Source organism: Delphinus delphis, chromosome 11 (genome assembly GCF_949987515.2).
Source record: "Delphinus delphis chromosome 11, mDelDel1.2, whole genome shotgun sequence".
NCBI lineage: Eukaryota > Metazoa > Chordata > Mammalia > Artiodactyla > Delphinidae > Delphinus > Delphinus delphis.
Genome location: NC_082693.1, coordinates 7351295 through 7373597, shown reverse-complemented (window position 1 = coordinate 7373597; position 22303 = coordinate 7351295). Strand labels below are relative to the sequence as shown.

General features: G+C 40.5%; 1 long non-coding RNA gene across 1 annotated transcript; it reads right to left on the bottom strand.

Annotated features, from left to right (window-relative positions):
- Positions 1-201: 201 nt before the first annotated feature.
- LOC138414203 (uncharacterized) lies at positions 202-8974 on the bottom strand. The gene is made up of 4 exons (XR_011246653.1): positions 8543-8974; positions 3316-3410; positions 2566-2655; positions 202-461 (listed from the first exon to the last, which is right to left on the bottom strand). It is a non-coding gene; the product is annotated as an uncharacterized lncRNA (long non-coding RNA).
- Between the last annotated feature and the right edge of the window lie 13329 nt (positions 8975-22303).

Here is a 22303-nt window from a genome sequence, read left to right as displayed (position 1 = left end):
CTTATAAGGACCATGAGTTTTTCTTCCCCTGCAAGAATGACTATATATGTTGCTTTAGGAGAATAAGATAATGTAAGTCACTCGCCTAGGATTTCACCTGGAAATAGGAAATTCTCTTGAGGTTTAAGTTGAGTAAAAACAGTTGAGTGTAAGAAGCTATCAGTTCAACAAAAAATTCCTGGTAGCACAGAACTTTTCTGAGAGTCTCAAAATATTTATTATCTTTTTTTCCAGTATAAACACAGATAATGAGGGTCTCAGAAGACCTCCCCCATCTGAGATAAGATGTCACAGGACTCCTTGCAGGCTTAGCCACTCTCAAACTGATGGCCCAGGGGCACAGATCTCAGCCTCAGAATCCCTGGGCTCTCTTGCTACCCTCACGAATAGTGGGGTATCTTCTCTCATCTCATCTTCCTGCCCTCCAAGAACTTCTGTCCTTGGTGACTCCAGGGGACAGCCTGAAACAAGAAGAAAAGTGTTGGATTCTACCTGTGACCCAGAAGAATGAGAACACTCATTTTAGAGAGCAGGAATAATGGAAGAGATGCAGACTGTAAAAATTTCTGTATGTCATCAGACACTCAGAACCATCCTGTCACGACAGGACTTTATGACTCTTGGCCCATAGTCTGGGGAAAACCTGTAACAAGAGATTACTATTTCTCAAGGTGAATATACAAGAAATGGGAAGGAGGAAATCACAGCTCCAAAACAGTCAGTCCTCAGTGACAGACCAACCTTTTCTTTGTGACTTGTCCTGACTTCTGAAATATCTATGCAGATAATCCCAAACTTTATAATGCTTGTTATATAAGGGAGTTGCTACATGAGCTATAAAAAAAAGTCAGTCTTCACCAGAAGGCTTACAACTTTTCACCTTACACAGAAAAAAGAAAACAACAGCTTTCTAATCTGCTAATTAAAAAATATTATGGCTGAAGCTCTCGTGCTTCTATCTCTAAGGTCCTATGAGTTTCTAAAGAAATCTGGATTAATGTGCTCCCCCATCTAACCCAAGAAACTCTATATCTGTAAGGAAGGTCAATCTAGTATATTAGGGGCAATGGCCCTCGTAATGTAAGAAATGTCACAAAATGTTCATATTCTGGCATTTCACCAGACACTCTATACTTTGGTTCACATGCAGAATTAGTGCAAAAATCGTTTGACCGTGCATGGAACTAATATTCAAGTTTGAGAAATATGGTCATAGAAACACCGCATCAGTGACTGAGAACAGGGGTGGAAGGGAGGTAACCACAGAAACCGAGATCTAGCCAGCCTCTGTGAGGACACAGAAATGCCTTGAAAAGGGCAAAGTTGACGTATGAGAGAGATAGGAACCCACTCAGATTTTCTACTCTCAGAAAGGATAGCTGTACTCTCCTTGGTCACTTAGAGAGGCCTAGGTGACAAACCTGTACCCCTCCACGAAGGAGATACCCACTTCACTCATTGCTGGAAAAGGAACAGTTTCAGACAAAGCCACTAATTTGACTTCTTTGAAATCATCACTTGGGGAATTGTGTTCTGACTTCGGACTCGAAGGCAGACAAGGGTCTCAAGGACAGTGGCAGAAGTGAAGTGCAACGTGAAATAGGGAAATGGAGACATTTATGCAGATGATTGTGAGTTACAGTGACTTCATGCGAAGTTTGGGGCAATTGACTTAAACTTTTCCAACTACAACAATAAAGTATATATTCTCATTTATATAATGGCAGTGTTGGGTTAGACGCTCTGGTTGCTTACAATTAAAACCATGTTCTACTTTATTTTACCTCAGAGAAACCCTGTAAAATAACCTTTTACAGACCAGGCATTTTAATTTTGTGAGAGGGAAACCTGGTCAGACTATCTGTAGGACATCTGACGTTCATATTGAAGGAGTGATAGGGTTGATTCAGAGAACTGAAGGAGTCCTCTCCCAGTGATGTCACAAGGGAGCCATAGAACAGCACGAAGAAGAAAGGAACTGCCCTTACCTGGAGAGGCAAGTCACCTGACATACAAAATCTGCAGGAATTAGGGCCAACAGGTGGTCAGAATGTTCCCTAGAAAAATGGACTTTCAGCCTCCCCAGGGTGTTTGTATGATGATCTATCCCATCACTTATCCCTATCACAATGACAACTTTTAACAAGTGCCTGGAGAAGAGGCACTTTTTCACTGTCTAGCATGAAAAAAAAAAAAAAAGGTAGCTTAATCACTGAGTCACTCGAGAGGGAGAACCTTGATAAGAAGAGGAACATCACAAGTATAGATAGGTGAGAAAGAGAAACCTTTCCACATACAGGAGTCCCTACATCATAAACCTATGTTTATTATGAAGGTAATGAGGAGTTAATGAGAGCTCAGAAGCAGACATCTGCTTGAAAAGTGTTCTCGCTAGAGAGAAGACTCAGAAGTCTTAGGCTAAACAGAACACGAGGGGGATGTCTCACTGAGCCCAGATTTGAGTTTGGGATTCTCGGATATCTAGCACGTGAACTGTGGGAGTAACTATAGAGCTGTCAGCTTATGGCCATATGAACCCAAAGGCAAAGGGCAAAGAATACACACCTGGTCTTCCCAGATGATCCATCTTTATGCCATTGTTTTCTTTATCCTTATGGACAGCATTATGCAGAGAATACCTGCATCGGAGAAACACTAAGACAAAGCACACTGGGTCAGAGGTCATCTGGAAACTCCATATATCCCCAGGTTCCACAGGGTTCCTTAGATCCTTAAGCCTGGGCATTATGTAGGCTCAGACAGGGCCCCTGATACTTCCTCATACTCCACAGGTACACCAGGAATGGACTTCTTAGCCCAGTCCTGACCCGTGTTACCCAAGTACTTCTATCACATATAAGATTATAATTCTAAGACCTTTAGCCCTGGGTCATTGAGACCTTGGGGATCAGAGAAGAGTAGACATTTTTCCTCGTGTTCCCCGCATTATAACATATTATATATATAACATATATCATATAATATGCGTATATAACATATATAACATATTATATATAACATATGTTATATATTATATAAAATATAACATGTAGTAATAACACCTTCTCCTCGCTCCATACACACGTTCCCTCATTATGGTTGGCCTGTGTCCTACAGCCCACCATGGTACTTACATTTCTTTACATGTTGGTCTATCTCAAGTAAAAAGGAAGAAAACATGACAAAGAGAAAAAATACAAAGAGCATAGCAAACAAGGCATAGAGCCAAGGAACACCATTTGGGAATAAGCTGGCCCCTGGTACAACTTCTGCCATGGAGGTCTGAGGACGCGGAACTCTCGGCCCAGCTCTCACCTCCTAGGTGATGAGGCTGATGAAGTCACAGCTTCCGGCACAATAGGACTCATGAAGGTCTGGATGGGGATTGGCCAAGCCTCGTCCTGTAACTGCTAGATAGAAACAAGTAATCTCAGGGAGCTTCACTTCCACCACAGCTCCACTGAACCCAAAATATTAGACAATCAGATTAGCTTGGCCAAGGTCAAACAGCTTGTGAGCAGCTGGTGTGGCACTGAAAGCTGGCCTGCTGAGTCCCAGCTCCAGGCCCTTTCCGGTGCCCACAGTGCTGCCTGCCTTGCTGCCTGCCCGGGCCTGTGTTCCAGCCTGGCACGGATCTCAACTCCTCATTCTCTCCCTCACCCATGCCCAGCTCATTTGTCACCCAGCCCTTCTGTTGCTAGTTTGCATTTTTTCATTCTTTCAAGGAGAACTGCTTCTCTCTCTCCTGGGTCTGGGGTCAGGGCTCTCCTAGGGCTGGTAGTGAGAGGCTGGCAGGCCTGCTAGCTGGCCGCTCAGTGGTTACTTCCACTGCTGGGGCCCGTACTTGGATACCTCAGCACTGACCCCCCCGTGCTGCCTTCACCCTGTGCCTCCCTAGCCTCAAGGCCACCCCTAAGTAGAGGACTCACTTTCCTCTGCTTAGCTGGGCAGTAGGGGCTGCTGGGATGGCAACAGTAGACCTAAGAGTTAGAGGAGCCTGGGTCTCCCGTCTCTGCACTCCCAGGAGAGCCCGTCTCTTTCCCTAAAGCTTCCTGATTTAGGGCTCTCTGTGAAGGCCCAAAACGTACTGTGAGCTCCAGCCCCAGGGCCTCTGAGGGTCGATTTTACTACACATATTCAGAATGTCCCTCTCACTGCATCGGAACCATATCCATTCACAAAATGAAGAAACTATTTCCCTAGACTTCACAGCCCTAGAGCCAGTCTTACTCAGCAGAACAATGTCTAAATTGAAAAACCAAAAAAAGGACAGATTTTCCCTGCCACAGGGAACACTGTCTCACCACCACTCCCCCGTACACACAATGATCTCAATTCCTGGTCTGAACTCAACCTTCTCTAAGGTGACTGACCAGTGCAGACCCACTGACAAGATGCTAATGTGGTTCCACAGTCTTTGCCAGCTCCCAAGACTTCTTATGTACCATGTCCGGAGCCTTCATGCCTCATCTCCATCTGCATGAGTGTGTGTTTCCTCTCAAGGTCCACAAACCCCCTATTTCTCAACCAGAACAGCCAAGAGAAATCTCTGATACCAGGACACTGCCTAAGAACAAAAAATGTGCCCAGTGCACGATTGGATAAGAAATACGAGGTCTAAATACTGCTTCTCGTCCAACTGAGGAAATAAAATCCCAGGTGGAAAAGGCAAGGGTCATTATGGACTGGACCATCGGGAAATACTTTATGGAACATTAGAGAAGAAAAATAACCTTGAAGCAAATGCAACTGAAAGGAAATTATCTGTTGAGAATCAGAATGACTTCCTGATTCTAAGGGATGTAAACAGGAAGTGAAGATGCCTTTGTGCCTTTATTGGCTTTATTTTTGGCTGAGTCTCAGATATTAAAATTCTCTAAGTTTTTTTTTTAACTTATCAAGGTAAGAACTAATGTTTAAAAGCTGAAACAAAGAAAAAGTGTCCAGACTATTTTACTCTTATCTTTGCTAATAACTACACTGTAATAAAATCTACATGATTGTGTTGTTTTGTTTTGTGTTGACATCTTCACACAGAAAGGTTCACGTTTTTGGGTTAAAACAACACTCACTGGCTCCAGCACATCTTTCTCCTCCTAATAAAGCTCTTTCCTCCTTATGCAGAACTCTGTTCAATTTTCTATTCTTTTTCATATAAAGTCTGTTTATAACCCCTTGTGTAGGAAAAAAATCAGGAAAAATGCAATTTAAATAATCCTAAGTGAGGAGGATTTAAAAAAGCAATATAGCATTTGCCTTTATTCTTTTAACAAACCGGGGATTTAAATCTGGAGTTTCATTTAATGATTCAAAATATAAATATAAGTAATTAAGGAGAACAAAGAACAAATAAGAACAAAGAACAAATACAGGAACAAAGAAGTTAAAGTAGTATAGGAAATGGTATAGGACATATATGCACTACCAAATGTAAAATCAATAGCTAGTGGGATGCAGCCACAGAGCACACAGAGATCAGCTCGGTGCTTTGTGACCACCTAGAAGGATGGGATAGGGAGGGTGGGAGGGAGGGAGACACAAGAGGGAAGAGATATAGGGATATATGTATATGTATAACTGATTCACTTTGTTATAAAGCAGAAACTAACACACCATTGTAAAGCAATTATACTCCAATAAAGATGTTAAAAAATAATAAAAGATATTGGGCTTCCCTGGTGGTGCAGTGGTTGAGAGTCCACCTGCCGATGCAGGGGACACGGGTTCGTGCCCCCGTCCAGGAGGATCCCACATGCCGCGGAGCGGCTGGGCCCGTGAGCCATGGCCGCTGAGCCTGCGCGTCCAGAGCCTGTGCTCCGCAACAGGAGAGGCCACAACAGTGAGAGGCCCGCGTACCACAAAAAAATAATAATAATAATAATTAATAAATAAAAAGGTTTTAAAAAAATAGAATCTCTTTATATTTTATTTTCTTTAGAATTTTTTTCCAGATTTGTTGAGATATAATTAACATATAGCATTGTGTAAATGTAAGGTATACAACATAATGCTTTGATACCTGTACATATTTGGAAATGATTACAATAAGTTTAGTAAAGGCTTCCACCACCTCACATAGTTACCTTTTCTTTCTTCTTGTGTTGAGAACATTTAAGATCTAGTGTGTAAGGGCAACTTTCAAGTACATAATATAGTATTGTTAACTATAGACACCATGTTGACATTAAATTCCCAGAACTTATTCATCTTATAGCTGGGGGTTTGTACCCTTTCACCACCATTTCTCCATTCTTCCACTCCCTCAGCCCCTGGGAACCATCATTAACTCTATTTTTAAGAGTTTAACTTTTTTTAGATTCCACAAATAAGTGATATCATAAAGTAGTTGTCTTTCTCTGTCTGGCTTATTTCAATTACCATAATGCCCTCAAGGTCCTTTCATGTTGTCACAAATGGCGGGATTTCCACCTTTTTTATGCCTGAATTATATTCCATTATATACATGTACATTCCATTCTCTTATCCATTCACCTGTTGATGAACACTTTAATTGTAGTTTCCATATCTTGGTCATTGTGAATAATGCTGCAATGAACATAGGAGTGAAGACATCTCTTTGAGATACTGATTTCATTTCCTTTGGATATACACCCAGAAGCTGGATTGCTGAATCATATGGTGGTTCTATTTTTAGTTTTTTGAGGAACCTCCATACTCTTTCCATAATGGCTGCATCAATGTGCATTCCGACCAACAGTGCACAAGGGCTCCCTTTTCTTCTCAGCCTCACTAAAACTTGTTGTCTCTTGTCTTTTTGATGATAGCCACTCTAACAGGTGTGAGGTGATGTCTCATTGTGGTTTTGATCTGAATCTCCCTGATGATTAGTGATAGTATCTTTTCATGTATTGGGTTGGCCAAAAAGTTCATTTGGGTTTTTGTAACGTCTTATGGAAAAACCCAGACGAACATTTTGCCAACCTAACACCTCTTGGCCAGTTGTATGTCTTCTTTGGAAAAATGACAATTCAACTCCTTTGCCCATTTTTTAATTGGATTTTTTTTTGGCTATTAAATTGTACGAGTTTTTAGTATAATTTAGATTCTAACCCCTTATCAGATAGATGATTTGCAAATATTTTCTCCCACTCCATAGGTTGCCTTTTCAAGACCAGAGTCTATGAACATTTTCACTATGTTTTCCTCAAGGATTTTTACAGTTTCAGGTCTTATATGTAAGCCTTTAATCCATTTGTAGTTAATTTTAGTATAACGATATAATATAGGGGTCCTGTTTTATTCATTTGCTTGTGAATATCAAGTTTTACCAACAGCATTTATCGAAGAGACAATTGCTTCCTAATTGAGTGTTCATGGCACCCTTGTCAAAAATTAGTTGGACACTTGTAAGAGAACAATTTCCAATAGAATGAACATAAATGACCCAACAATAGCATGCCAGTGGCTGTAGAAATTGGTAAGCCACTTAAAAAAAAATCATTTGTTGAAACCTACAAAATATACACATATTATACCCTATAACCCAGAATATTCCAAAGAGTATACTCCTAAGAAAAACTTTCATCAATTTTGGGTAATAGTGGCTGATATGAATATCTTTTTATATGTATATCGGTAGATAAACTCATTTTTTCTTTCCTATTATATAGCTCTGACACCAGTTCTACTTATAACAGCAAAAAACTAGAAATAATTCAATGTCCAAAATGCAAATAAGTAGCGATAGAGACTTGCATTAGAATACTAGATAGCAATTTTTTAAAAAACTGCTACATGTAGTAACTTATTTGAATTTCACAGACATACTATTTTGTAAAAGAAGCCAGGCCAAAAGAAATTCTCACTGTTCAAACTGCTCAACCACAGGAAGAGCTAATCTATGTTGATAAAAGGTCGGTACATATAGTGGTAGGCAGGGAAAGCAGGCATGAGAGTGCCTTCTCTGGCGTAGAAAATATTCTTTATCTAGCAAATACATATATGGGTATATAGTTATGTATCCGTTCTTTAGTTGTACACTTAACATTTGTGAAATTTACTCTATGCAAGTTTATAACTCCATTAAAAAGTAAAATTAATATTGTACTAGGCTTTTTAAATGAGCTGGGGATTTTTTCCCTCTATTTTCTGCTGCTTCTCTTTTTTAAATTTAGGGGGGAGTTGAGGAAGATGGCGGAAGAGTAAGACACGGAGATCACCTTCTTCCCCACAGATACATCAGAAATACATCTACACGTGGAACTGCTCCTATAGAACACCTACTGAACGCTGGCAGAAGACCTCAGCCCTCCCAAAAGGCAAGAAACTCCCCATGTACCTGGGTAGGGCAAAAGAAAAAAGGAAAAACAGAGACAAAAGGATAGGGACGGTACCTGCACCTCTGGGAGGGAGCTGTGAAGGAGGAAAAGTTTCCACACACTAGGAAGCCCCTTCGCGGGCGGAGACTGCGGGTGGCGGAGGGAGGAACCTTCGGAGCCGCGGAGGAGAGCACAGCAACAGGGGTGCGGAGGGCAAAGCGGGGAGATTCCCGCACAGAGAATCAGGGCCGAGAGGCACTCACCTGCCCGAGAGGCTTGTCTGCTCCCCCGCCGGGGCGGGCGGGGCTGGGAGCTGAGGCTCGGGCTTCGGTCGGAGCGCAGGGAGAGGACTGGGGTTGGCTGCATGAACACAGCCTGCAGGGGGTTAGTGCGCCACGGCTGGCCGGGAGGGAGTCCGGGGAAAAGTCTGGACCTGCCGAAGAGGCAAGAGACTTTGTCTTGCCTCTTTGTTTCCTGGTGCACGAGGAGAGGGGATTCAGGGCGCCGCTTAAAGGAGCTCCAGAGACGGGCGCGAGCCGCGGCTACAAGCGCGGACCCCAGAGACAGGCATGAGAGGCTAAGGCTGCTGCCGCCGCCACCAAGAAGCCTGTGTGCGAGCACAGGTCACTCTCCACACCCCCCTTCCGGGGACCCTGTGCAGCCCGCCACTGCCAGGGTCCCGGGATCCAGGGACAACTTACCCGGATGAACGCGGCGCGCCTCAGGCTGGTGCAACGTCACGCCTGCGCAACGTCACGCCGGCCTCTGCCGCCGCAGGCTCGCCCCGCCCTCCATGCCCCTCCCTCCCCGCCGGCCTCAGTGAGCCAGAGCCCCCGAATCAGCCGCTCCTTTAACCCCGTCTTGTCTGAGCAAAGAACAGACACTCTCCGGCGACCCACACGCAGAGGCGGGTCCAGATCCAAAGCTAACCCCGGGAGCTGTGCTAACAAAGAAAAGAAAGGGAAATCTCTCCCAGCAGCCTCAGGAGCAGAGGATTAAATCTCCACAATCAACTTGATGTACCTGCATCTGTGGAATACCTGAATGAATAGACAAGGAATCATCCCAAATTGAGGAGGTGGGCTTTGAGAGCAAGATATATTATTTTTTCCCCTTTTCCTCTTTTTGTGAGTATGTGTATGCTTCTGTGTGAGATTTTCTCTGTATAGTTTTGCTTTCGCCATTTGTCCTAGGGTTCTGTCTGTCCGTTTTTGTTTGTTTGTTGTTGTTTTTTACTTTTTAAAAAAACTTTTTTCTTAATAATTATTTTTTATAATAACTTTATTCTACTTTATCTTACTTTATTTTATTTTATACTCTTTCTTTCTTTCTTTCTACTTTCTCCCTTTTATTCTGAGCGGTGTGGATGAAAGGCTCTTGGTGCTGCAGCCAGGCGTCAGTGCTGTGCCTCTGACGTGGGAGAGCCAACTTCAGGACATTGGTCCACCAGAGATCTCCCAGCTCCACCGTAATACCAAACGGCGAAAATTTCCCAGAGATCTCCATCTCAACACCAACACCCAGCTTCACTCACCGACCAGCAAGCTACAGTGCTGGACACCCTATGCCAAACAACTAGCAAGACAGGAACACAACCCCACCCATTAGCAGAGAGGCTCCCTAAAATCATAATAAGGCCACAGACACCCCAAAACACACCACCAGACTTGGACCTGCCCACTAGAGAGACAAGATCCAGCCTCAACCACCAGAACACAGGCATTAGTCCCCTCCACCAGGAAGCCTACACAACTCACTGAACCAACTTTAGCCACTGGGGACAGACACCAAAAACAATGGTAACTATGAACCTGCAGCCTGCGAAAAAGAGACCCCAAACACAGTAAGATAAGCAAAATGAGAAGACAGAAAAACACACAGCAGATGAAGGAGCAAGGTAAAAACCCACCAGACCTAACAAATGAAGAGGAAAAGGAATTCAGAATAATGATAGTAAAGATGATCCAAAATCTTGGAAGTAGAATAGAGAAAATGCAAGAAACATTTAACAAGGACCTAGAAGAACTAAAGAGGAAACAAGCAACGATGAACAACACAATAAATGAAATTAAAAATTCTCTAGAAGGGATCAATAGCAGAATAACTGAGGCAGAAGAACGGATAAGTGACCTGGAAGATAAAATAGTGGAAATAACTACTGCAGAGCAGAATAAAGAAAAAAGAATGAAAAGAACTGAGGACAGTCTCAGAGACCACTGGGACAACATTAAATGCACCAACATTCGAATTATAGGGGTCCCAGAAGAAGAAGAGAGAAAAAAAGGGACTGAGAAAATATTTGAAGAGATTATAGTTGAAAACTTCCCTAATATGGGAAAGTAAATAGTTAATCAAGTCCAGGAAGCACAGAGTCCCATACAGGATAAATCTTTATGTATTTTGGATGTTAACCCTTATCAGAAAGATAGTTTGTAAATATTTTCTCCAATTCCATAGGCTGACTTTTCATATTGTTGATGGTTTCCTTTACTGTGCAGAGGCTTTTTAGTTTTATGTAGCCCTACCTGCTTATTTTTGCTCTTGTTGCCTTTGCTTTTGGCATCAAATCCAAAAAATCATCACGAAGACTGATGTCAAGGCCTTTTTTTTTTTCTATTTTTTCTTCTAGGATTTTTATGGCTTCAGAACTTATGATCAAGTCTTTTATCTATTTTGAGTTAATTTTTGTGAATAGTGTAAGATAGTAGTCCAGTTTCATTCTTTTGCATGTAACTGTCCAGTTTTCTCAACACCATTAATTGAAAAGACTGTCCTTTCCCCATTGTATATTCTTGGCTCCTTTGTCAAAAACTAATTGACCATACAAATTTAGGTTTATTTCTGGGTTGTCTATTCTGTTCCATTGATCTCTGTGTCCATTTTTATATTAATACCATACTGTTTTTATTAATATGGCTCTGTAATATAGTTTGAAATCAGGAAGCATGACACCTCCAGCTTTGTTATTCTTCCTCAAGATTGCTTTGGTTATTCAGGGTCTTTTGTGGTTCCGTGCAAATTTTAGGATTGTTTGTTCTGTATCTGTGAAAATTTCCATTGGAGTTTTCATAAGGATTGCAGTGAATCTGCAACTGCTTTGGGTAGTATTGACATGTTAATAATATTAGATCTTCCAATCCATGAGCACCAAATATCTTTCCATTTATTTGTGTTTTCTTCAATATCTTAGAGTTTTCAATGTACAGGTCTTTCATCTCCTTGGTTAAATTTATTCCTAGATATTTTATTCTTTTGGTGCAATTGTAAATAGATTTGTTTTCTTAATTTCTCCTTATGGCAGTTTGTTGTCAGTGTATAGAAATGCAACTGATTTTTGTATATAGATTTTACGTCCTGCAACTTTACTGAGTTTATTATTCTAACAATTTTTTGGTAAAGTCTTTAGGGTTTTATGTAGTGTCAGTTTTGCCTCTTCCTTTCACATTTGGATGCCCTTATTTTCTTTCCCATCGCAAACCATCCTCACACGTTTACTGGAGTTGAATCAAAAGAGAGAGACAGCTGGGGAGACAGGGGCAGGTAAGCCAAACAATGCCATTCTCCTGCATAAAAAACATTACTGGTTCATAATTAGCTATAGTAAAATTTCCAAAATTCAGTTATTTGCATTACTGCATAATGAACATCTCCACACCTGTATTCTAACTGTATAATCATTTAACCAATATTTTCTTTACATTTACTACCTTTTTAACTTATTTTGTTCAAAAATAAAACATACATTGCTACCAAAGATATCCATGAAAAAATGGAAAATTTTCTAAACAATCTGTACAGTTATTTTTTAAAACTGCCCATGCTCTACCTTAAATCAAAATTTGGGAAACAATAAGCTACATTAGGAAGCTCAAAGCCCTTAACTCAGTTTATGAAGCTCCATGTTTGGAATTTTAAATACTTTCATTTTTAAGCCTCACTAACTATTTCCTTACAGTCTTTTTAGGAACAAGCAATATTGATCTGACCAGCATTCCCTAAACACATCAGATTCTTTTGCAATTTTGTGCTTTATACATGGTTCTTATCTCTGTAATGGCCCTCCTTACTCCCCAGTTCTTACCTTTTCTCCCTCACTTCTCTCAATGTTGAATAAGTTGTAGTATTTCCATTCACATCAATTATCAATTCAATAAGTTAAACTTGGTTGGTGTACTTATCAGATACTTAATGAGGTAGAATCCTACTAATATCTATCCTAATATCTATGTATTATTGACTTTGCACTGCTTAAAATAATTAAATTTAAAAATGAATAAATTTCTTATTTGAAAGAGTATATTTGCTTTTACTACATCTTTCAATAGGTGCATGTCTTGAATGAATGTTATCTGACCTTGCTATCACAATTACTTTTTCCAGAAATGGTAAAACTAGAGTTGATTCTGTCCTTGCGCACCACATATATCAAATACAAGAGAGAGACAGAAGCAACATTCTCTCCAGCTAACCAACACAAAGCTTTTGGAATCTCTAATGTCATTCAACCATCAAATGAGCATTAAGACAAATTCATTAATTGATGAGCCCAGTCTTTTTGCACATCAATTTTTTTTTTTTTTTTTGTGGTACACGGGCCTCTCACTGTTGTGGCCTCTCCCGTTGCAGAGCACAGGCTCCGGACGCGCAGGCTCAGCGGCCACGGCTCACGGGCCCAGCCGCTCCGTGGCATGTGGGATCCTCCCGGACCGGGGCATGAACCCGTGTCCCCTGCATCGGCAGGCGGACTCTCAACCACTGCGCCACCAGGGAAGCCCTTGCACATCAATTTTTACCTTTTTGTGTATCCTGCCAGAAAAGTTTGCCTGGATCTCTCCAAGTGGTAATAATTCTCTGGACCAGATCTAAGTTTTATTCCCTTGGCAGTGGCCCTAATTACATTATATAGAAAAGTTACCCAGGTTAGAGAACACTCAGTTGCCAATGAAAGGCAATAAGATTAAATGAGAAGGAAGACCTATTTACTAAATAAGGATCAGACTCTCTGCAGCATAATAGCAGCATAAAGCAAAGAGAAACCGTTTGATTGTGATCCAGAAGATCCTTTTGCTCTGAAGAGAGTTTGAAAGAATAACTTTGCACCACCTTCTGTGTGAGGACTCTTTTCCTGTCACTATCTCCTCCAACCTAAGTCTAAACCAAACCATTGATCCCATAGTCATCTCTGTGCCACAGTCAGGTAGATCAGTCTAGGACAATGGGAAACATAGAGAAAACCACATCCATTTTCTCTATTTAGATATAAGGTAAAATAGATAATTTGCAAATCTAAATCAATATCCAAACTAAATCAAAGAAAATGAAGTGGAGATCTGTAGGATAAAATTCTTGCCCCTCTACCCTCTATCAGTCAAGAAAAGAACAATGCAGGAATAAACGTCTAGCAGTTTTCACAAGAGGCTATGAAAATTATGTGACAGAACCAGGGTAAAAAGAGTAGAAAGACTAAAGAAATGTACCTTGTTAAACTGAGTGTTGATTTGGGTTTCTTATTGACTACAAATGGGTTAATTATTTGTGGGTGCCCAAAAGTTAGGATAAATAACTCATATCCATTGAGAAATGAGAAAGATTGTGTAAATAGGGTAGAAAGTCTACTCACCACTATGGAATCAGTATGTGGTTGAAGAAACAAGCAAAGAAGAAAGAAATGTTTATGTACATTTCTAGATATAAACAATAGGGAAGTTTAATTTTATGTTTTACTACCAAGTCATCTCCTCTATTAATAAAAGCAAAGTACTGGGCTTCCCTGGTGGCGCAGTGGTTGAGAGTCCGCCTGCCAATGCAGGGGACACGGGTTCGTGCCCCGGTCCGGGAAGATCCCACATACCGCGGAGTGGCTGGGCCCGTGAGCCATGGCCGCTGAGCCTGCGCGTCCGGAGCCTGTGCTCTGCAACGGGAGAGGCCACAACAGTGAGAGGCCCGCGTACCGCAAAAAAAAAAAAAGCAAATTACCCTGCCTTTTCCAGATTTCCCAACAATGATTTAAAATTGATGATCCTGAAGATTAAATTGCTCTCTCAAAACTTCAACACCAAACGATTAAAAGCGTTAGCATTCAGTAAAGTCTGGAGGTTCCCACTTACTTATATCCTGAACATTTAAATAAAGGTGACAACAGTTGCGTCCTTCAGCTTCACAAAAACTGGATTCATCCTTCTAAAAAACTGAGAGGAAAAATTATGCAAAACTGAGATTCCCAATTCTGGACACACTAAAGAGATCAATCTGTTAAATCAAAACCCTCTACTTAATGACCATTAACATTGCTGCACAGAGAACACTAAGACCCACTGAGAATCACTGAACAGTTAAATGAAGACTATGGTTAACAGTAACTCATCAGCCACATACCAATGTCTATACTGAGAACATGACTCTTCTTCTAAAGACAAGTTTTAAACAAATTTTACACTTTCTGATAAAAGACTATGCTTATTAAACTCAATATATTCCATCCTTCATATAAGAAGGGGGTCTTATGTCCAGATAGACACGCTAGTTGAGCCAGACCACAAAGGTTACTCCAAATTTAAATATGACCCTCACTCTATTGCATTAAAAACTCAGAAACTAAGAGTATTAAGGGTATAGATCAGATCAAGGACATTGGATGAACAAGCATAAAAGAATCCCAGAATGACAGCTGTGCATGATATTATAGTAGGGTCTGGGAAAGATTTCTTAAAGATCAAATTGATAGAACATATAAGTGTCTGAATAGCTTGTAAAGTAACTTAAAGAATTAACACAGATTTGGGGGTAAAATCAGTGTTTAAGGTATCAAATCAAATAGAAAACAAAATAATATTTAAAAGGAAATTAAAACTGCAGGAAAAGAATTCATTATATACTACTTGAAAACTGGAAATAGAGTGTATAATCATAATAATGTAAATGATGAATATGAATCCACCAAAATTATAACTATTTTGGAGACTGGGAATATGGGAAGGGTTTAATGTGCAGGTAGAGAAGGTATTGGGAGTTAGAGAAGGTGAAAGTTGAAAGAAAGTGTGTTAAATCCTCATTTTCCGTAGTGGAAAGGCAAAAAATAAACGGACTAAAATAGAAAAAAAAAAGATATCATATAAATACATTGAGGAACATAACAAAAAACCAACAAAATGTGTTTTAAAGTGTTTGACATTCTTGGTGAGTGTTCAGAGAAGGCAGAAGAGAATACTAGCGATTTTGGCAAGAAGCCGTATTCAGCTTTTGACTCCTTAATAAAATTAACATATAAATATGATAAAAATACAAAACAATAAATGAAAAACCACGATTGTGTGCTTCAGCTCCATAGTATATCCGTTATTTCTTTAGGCATCATTGACCTAAATCCATATGCCTCTGGCAAGGAAAGAGTTAATGACAGGTCTGTAAATTGTCTGATTCCCTGTTCCAGGACATCAGGGCAGTGTTAACCTCAAATAGACCTCCTTAAAAATTTTCTGATGGGATTCGCTAGCTGGAAAATACACAAGGAAATTTTTATCTAAAAATATTTTAACAGCCTATAAACACTCAATTAAGATCAGTGATAAAAAATAAGCCTGGATTGATTTATGGAATATGGCTGACCAGACAATGGAAGTTAATCACTCTAACTGCCTACTAATTAACAATGTGTAAAAACTAAGAAACCTCAAATCTAAATGAATTCTTTTGACCTAATTTGTACCACCCACATAAAGTTCATCTGAATCCCAACGTGAGAAAGGGTTATAAGGGAGCTATATCTACCTGTTTGACGTCCCTCTAAAGACAGATTCTCCATTTGTGCCTGCCTTTTCAGTAAATCTTGGTGTTGTTAAGTTCTATGATTCATTTGATTCATTTGACCCTTGTTTAATACTTCAAGCTCTGTGGTACTACTGTCTTAGAAGTTCACATGAAGTCAGGAATGCACTAAGCCTGAAGACTCAACAACTGCAGATTTACCACTTTGGGTCAAGAAATCATTCCCAGGAGACTCAGTGACCCAAGAAGTCTGGTCCTCCCTGATTTGTAACTTATAGCTGCTGTCCCAAAGTAGAAAGAAATTAGTCATTAAAAATGACATTAAATTGTCATCCACAAACATGTTACTACATTAGCTCAGGTAGTGTAGCAGGATGTAGCCTTAACTGTGAGAAGGGAAGAAATCAGAAGAAAGTATGAAAGAGGACCAAGAAACAGGGGCTTTTAGGCATCCATCCAAGTAAGACTGCAGAGACAAAGGCAACCTTATAGAAAAGTTAATAATTGATTTTCTCCATCCTCTGGATTTCACAGATGCTTATGATCAAATATAGGAAGTTTGGGTTCTTTTTGACAATGAATTTGCATGGCTTTCCAAATTTTAGAATGCAGAGCGGCTTTTAACTCTTTTCTATATAGACTTTTCCAAGATTGGTAAACTGTAATATATATATATAGTAACAAGAAACCAGCTTAGCCTAGCCAAAGCATTCAGTAAAAATTACCAAGAATATACCACCATGCTGTCCACACTGTTAGCAGAATGGTACTTGAGAGGGTTGGGGAGGGCAGTCAGAAAGATGCAGCACAAAAAATTATGGTGCTAAATATAACGTCTCAGAGTGAAGGAATGCATGGAGGAAGAAAGGATTAAGATACTGAAACCCAGAGAAGAGTCGTTTGTAGAATCCAACTAGAAATCCAGAACCATTCTTTATTATATGAATTTACCAGAACGATTCCTTCAAGAACTTTTCCCATAAGAGACAGTGGAGGAGAAAGCCCGTGGAAATCCTCGCATCACAAAACATACATTTTTTTTAAAGAAAGTGGTATTCTTCAAGTAGAAGGAAGGCAGATCCATGAATGGGATGGTTAATATCGTGGATAGACTATAGCTAAAACTGAATCTTCTCCTTCCTACCATAGGCTGCAGCCTGGGTAAACAACACAACCAATGAAACACCTGTACCAAATGGCACCAATACCAAAAGCTCGAGATGTTTTAGAAGAGGGTAGAAAAAGTGTCAAGTGAGAAATAAGAAGAATATAAACTGTGTGTTACAGAAATGGGGTGTTTCCATCCCTGCAACACAAGTTAATTGTGAAGAATAGAGAGCTCTGCCCTAAGAGTACTTCACTGGATGAAAGTGAGGAAGTTTGGGGGAGGCTAGGGTGAGGAATCTAGGCTGTAGCTTTCTGAAACCGACATGGCTTTGGACCAAATCCATTTCCTGATGCCCCAAGGATTTCTGAATATTTTTCGGTGAAATTTCCAGGATGCAGTCCACCCTGGTCCCCATGCTAAGAAGATTTACAATTTTAATACCTTTAAGGAGAAGGCCAACACCTCACCTTACAGTTCTTCAATGACTTTGTCTCACCCACGAAGAGAGGGTCTCTGACCCTACATGTCCCTTCAGCCACTGTCTCTATCCCCTGATTCTTTTATTTTAATTGAAATACAATTGGCATATAACATTATATGAGTTTCAGGTGTACAACATAATAATTCAGTATACAGTAGTCTCCTCTTATTCTCAGGAGATACATTCTAAGACCCCCAGAGAATACCTGACACCATGGATAGTACCAAATCCTAAATAAACTGTTTTTTCCTATACATACGTACCTATGATAAAGTTTAATTTACAAACTAGGCACAGTAAGAGAATATCTGAATTGCAAGCATCATTACTCTTGTGTTTGGAGCCATTATTAAGTAACATAAGCATTACTTAAACACATGCACGGTAATGCCAGGACAGTCCATTTGATACCTGAGATGGCTACTAAGTGACTAATGGGTGGGTAGCACATACCGCTGGATACACTGCACACAGGGTTGATTCACATCCCGGGGTTGGATGAAGCAGGAAGGTGCAAGATTTCATCACCCTACTCAGGATGGTACACAATTTGGGAATTCCCTGGAGGTCCAGCGGTTGAGGCTCCACGCTTCCACTGCAGGGGGCGTAGGTTCCATCCTTGGTAGGGGTACTAAGGATCCCACAAACCATGTAGCATGGCCAAAAAAAAAAAAAAAAAAAAAGAATAGCACACAATTTAAAACTTAAGAATTATTTATTTATGGAATTTTCCATTTAGTATTTTCAGACCAAAGCTGACCATGGGTAACTGAAACTCGGGAAAGCAAGACTGCAGATAACAGGGGACTACTGAATGTATATGTTGCAAAAGGATCACCATGAGTCTAGTTAACATCCATCACACTGTAGTTACAATTTTTTTTTCTTGTTTGTTTATTTAATTCGTTGGCCGAACTGCGAGGCATGTGGGATCTTAGTTCCCCTACCAGGGATTGAACCATTGTCCCCTGCATTGGAAGCGCAGAGTCCTAAACACTGGACTGCCAGGGAAGTCCCCAGTTTTTTTTCTTGTGATGAGAACTTTTAAGATCTACTCTCTTAGCAACTGTCCAAATACACAATACAGTATCATTAACTATAGTCACCGAATCCATGGGGTCCTCAGCCCTCTTGAGCAGCCTGACTTAGCCCAGCGAAGCCTCAATACCCAGGCTCTCCATACCCAGAAGCTTCTGCTCCTCCCAATATAACATTTCCCCATCCTAAAAAAAACCAGGAACTCTTTTTTTCCAGCTTTTTAGACATATAATTGACATACTTGTAAGTTTAAGGTATAAAATATGATAACTTGAAACATGTAAATATTGCAAAACGATTAGTACAATAACTACCATTTTTCATTTTGTGGTTATAACTTTCAAGATCTACTCTATTAGAGCAGCTTTCAAGTGTATAATACAGTATTGTTACTATAGTCACCATACTGTCCGCTGGATTCCCAGAACTTATTCATCTTATAAAGGGAAGCTTCTATCCTTTTACCAACATCTCCACATTTCCCCCAACCCCAGCTCCTGTCAGCTAATATTCTCCTCTCTGTTTCTACAAGTTTGGCTTTTTCAGATTCCACATATAAGTGAGATCGTACAGTATTTGTCTTTCTCTATCTGACTTATTGCATTAGCACAACGCCCTCAAAGTCCCACCATGTTGTCTCAAATAGCAGGATTTCCTTTTTTATGGCTGAGTAATATTCCACTCTGTGTGTATACACATATACATATACATATATATATATATATACACACATATGTGTATATATAGTCCTTACAATCCTTCCAACGATGGACACTCAGGTTGTTTCCATGTCTTGGCTATTATGAATTATGCTGCAATGAACATGGAGTTACAGATGTCGCTGCAAAATAATAATTTCGTTTCCTTTGAACATATACCCAGAAGTGAGATTACTGGATATGATCATTCTATTTTTATTTTTTTGAGGAACCGCCATACCGTTTTCCACAGTGACTGCAACAGATTACTTTCCCACCAAAAGTGCTTAAGGGTTCCCTGTCTCCAAATCCTCAACAACACTTATCTCTTACCTTTTTTTCCTGTGTTTTTGATGATAGCTATTCTAACAATGTGAGATGATATCTCATTGTGATTTAACGTACATTTCCCTGATGATTAGTGATGTTGAGCATCTTTTCATGTACCTGTTGGTTATTTGTATGTCTTTTTCTGGAAAAATGTCTATTCAGGTCCTCTGACTCAGTTTTTTTATTTTTTGGTGTTTTTTTTTTTTTTTTTTTTTTTGACTATGTTGGGTCTTCGTTGCTGCGCACAGGCTTTCTCTAGTTGTGGTGAGCGGGGGCTACTCTTCGTTGCGGTGCGCGGGCTTCCCATTGTGGTGGCTTTTCTTGTTGCGGAGCACAGGCTCTAGGTGCACAGGCTTCAGTAGTTGTGGCTCGCAGGTTCTAGAGTGCAGGCTCAGTAGTTGTGGTGCACGGGCTTAGTTGCTCTGTGGCATGTGTGATCTTCCAGGACCAGGGCTCGAACCTGTGTCCCCTGTATTGGCAGGCGGATTCCCAACCACTGTGCCACCAGGGAGGCCATTTGCCTGTTTTTTTTTTTTTTTTTTCCTCCGGTACGCGGGCCTCTCACTGTTGTGGCCTCTCCCGTTGCGGAGCACAGGCTCCGGACGCTCAGGCTCAGCCGCCATGGCTCACGGGCCCAGCCGCTCCGCGGCATGTGGGATCCTCCCGGACCGGGGCACGAACCCGTGTCCCCTGCATCGGCAGGCGGACTCTCAACCACTGCGCCACCAGGGAAGCCCCCTTTGCCTATTTTTTAATCAGGTTTTTTGTTTTTGCCATTCAGTTGTATTAGCTCCTTATATATTTTGGATATTTACCTGTTGTCAGATATATGGTCTGAAAATATACTCCTCCATCACAGAAGTTGCCTTTTCATTTTGTTAATAGCTCTTTTGCTGTGCAGAAGCTTTTTAGTTGGATGCAGTCCCACTTGATTTATGCTTTTGTGCTTCTGCTTTTGTATCACTTCCAGAAAATCATTGCCAAGACCAATGCTATAGCGTTTTCCCGTTTTCTTTTAGGATTTTACAGTTTCAGGCCTTACATTTAAGTCTTTAATACATTTCAAGTCAATGTGTGTGGATTAAGATAGGGGTACAATTTCATTCTTTTACATGTGATTATCCAGTTTTCCCAACGACATTTGTTGAAGAGACTATCCTTTCCCCATTGACAATTCTTGGCCTCCTGATTATAGTGTAGTCTATTTCTCCCTTTAGAGGTGCGAGTACTTGCTTTTATATTTACGTGCTCTGATGTTGGGTGCATATATATTGATTATTGTTACATCCTCTTGATAAACTGAACCCTTTATCATTATACAATGACCATCTCTGTCTCTTTTTACAGCTTTTGAAATAAAGCCTATTTTGTCTGATATAAATATAAGACCCCTGCTCTCTTTTGGTTTCTATTTCCACGGAATATCATTTTCCATCTATTTAATGAGCCTATATGTATCCTTAAAGCTGAAATGAATCTCTTGTAGCCAACATATAGCTGGGTTTTATTTTTTTTATTCATTCAGCCGCTCTGCTTTTTTTGTTATAGAATTGAATCCATTCACATTTAAAATAATTATTGACAGGTAAGGAATTACTAACGCCGTCCTATTGGTTTCTTGCCTTTTTCTTTCTTTTTAGTTCCCTTGTTTCTTTCTTCCTCTCTTGTGATCTTCCTTTGTGAATTGATAATTCTGGATAATGGTGTGCTTTGATTTCCTCATTACCTTTTGTGTATCTACTGTAGGTTGTTACTTTTTGGTTATCATGAGGCTTACAAAAGACACTTATAACAGTCAATTTTATTCTGATAACAACTTAATTTCAATCCTATAAAAAGCTTAACCTTTTGCTCTCCCTCCTAAATATTATGCTTTTGATGTCACAGCAGTACTTCTTTTTATATTATGTATTCACTAACAAATAACACTCTGAAAGATTATTATGTACAAGAAACTATTGCCTGTGATTACATGTAAGAATTCATGTAATCTTCACAACAATCCTGTGAGATAAGAGTCTTTATTAACATCCTTATTCTACAAAGAGGAAAACCAAGTTCAAAACTCATTCAAGGGGGCTTCCCTGGTGGCGCAGTGGTTGAGGGTCCGCCTGCCGGTGCAGGGGACACGGGTTCGTGCCCTGGTCCGGGAAGATCCCACATGCCGCGGAGCGCCTGGGCCCGTGAGCCATGGCTGCTGAGCCTGCGCGTCCGGAGCCTGTGCTCCGCAGGGGGAGAGGCTGCAACAGTGAGAGGCCCGCATACCGCAAAAAAAAAAAAAAACTCATTCAAGGTCACCCAGCGAGCAAATGCAGTATTGTGAAGACAGGCAGTCTGACTCTGGAGTCTGTGCTCTTAACCTCCACTCCTTAGCAATCCTGGGTGAATGGTGTGGGAAGCAGAAGGCAACCTTGGAGCTGGTAGCAGAGCTGTTACTAAGGTTCTTTGGCGCCATCTGCTGTTGATCCAGGGTTGGCAGTAGCAAATGGTCTGGATTCTCTCTAGCAGTTTTTTATTCCTCTTACTGGATTATCTGCATATGATGTTTTCTTCTTCTGTTGGATCATTTATTCAAACAAAGAGACTGAGATTAATTGGTTCTCAC